Here is a 1,326-nt window from a genome sequence, read left to right on the forward strand (position 1 = left end):
GATGTTCAGGAAAGCTATGTTATGTTATTCTGTGTTGTTAGGAAAATCATGTGATGTACAAGAAATTTATTTCTGTGAAATCTGTGTAATTCCATATGATATTGGCTTTTAAAAACCCAATAAACAATTAAATCACAAAAAGAAATTGTAAAATGGCAATGCATCCAGGATATTGTAAACCATTAGCAGCACCAGTCCAATCATGCCTCCTGCCATATGCATCAATAGCTCCTCTGGGCCACACTGGTTAACATTGTAGCTCTGTTCAAGGGGGGGGGGAATGGCCTCAAACTAGGCCCTAAAATGGGAATGCCAAATGGGGAATGCTCAACTTAAGTGGGCTTCCAGTAATATTGTTTGTATTATGTCTCCTTATATATAATTGAATAGTGGGTGCCAAAGTTCTAAAATGCCCGCCTTTAGTGTTAGGCCGGAAAAACTGCCACTCAGAGGACACTGGCTGGGTTGACTGGCTGCTTTGTGCAGTCCCGCCCAGCATTCCAAGGTCATTTGCATATGGAAGCTGATTGGACCACACTCCATTCCACACCTCAAACTCACTCCCCCCGCAAGGCAATTGGAATTTTCAGTTGGGAGAGGAGAATGATGTCAGCAGCTCCCTAGGCAGAGGCTGTGGAGGGTGGGGGGTTGTAACACTTAAGACAGACAGGCAGATAAAGGTTGGCTGATGGTTCCCAACTCCAGGTTGGAACTCCAGGACATAGGGTTGCCAACTCCAGGTTGGAAACTTCCAGGATATTTTAGGGATGAAGCCTGCTGAGGGTGGGATTTAAGGAGGAGGAGGAAGAGGGGGACCTCAAGACAAGACAGACAGGCAGATAAAGGTTGGCTGATGGTTCCCAACTCCAGGTTGGAACTCCAGGACATAGGGTTGCCAACTCCAGGTTGGAAACTTCCAGGATATTTTAGGGATGAAGCCTGCTGAGGGTGGGATTTAAGGAGGAGGAGGAAGAGGGGGACCTCAGACAGATACAATGCCATACTGCCCACACTCCAGACAAGCTGTTGCCAGTCTCCAGGTGACAGCTGGAGTGATCTTAAAGCTTTGGTGCTACTTCAAAGTGTTGCAATTTATCAACAGAGTAGTGTTTTGGGAAATCTTTAGGAATTGTTTGGTGCATTTACGGTGGAGCTCCTGGGGAATTATTGTTGCCAATCTTGGCCCAGCAGCCATCAAACCATTCTCTACAACCCCCTGCTGTGCAGCTGACTTCCCCCTAGGGTTGCCAATCTCCAGGTGGGACCTGGAGATCTCCCACTGTTACAATTGATCTCCAGATGACAGAGATCAGTTTCCCTGGAGAA

The sequence above is a fragment of the Gekko japonicus genome, unplaced genomic scaffold (assembly GCF_001447785.1).
Source record: "Gekko japonicus isolate JY-2015 unplaced genomic scaffold, Gekko_japonicus_V1.1 scaffold378, whole genome shotgun sequence".
In the NCBI taxonomy this organism is placed as follows: domain Eukaryota; kingdom Metazoa; phylum Chordata; class Lepidosauria; order Squamata; family Gekkonidae; genus Gekko; species Gekko japonicus.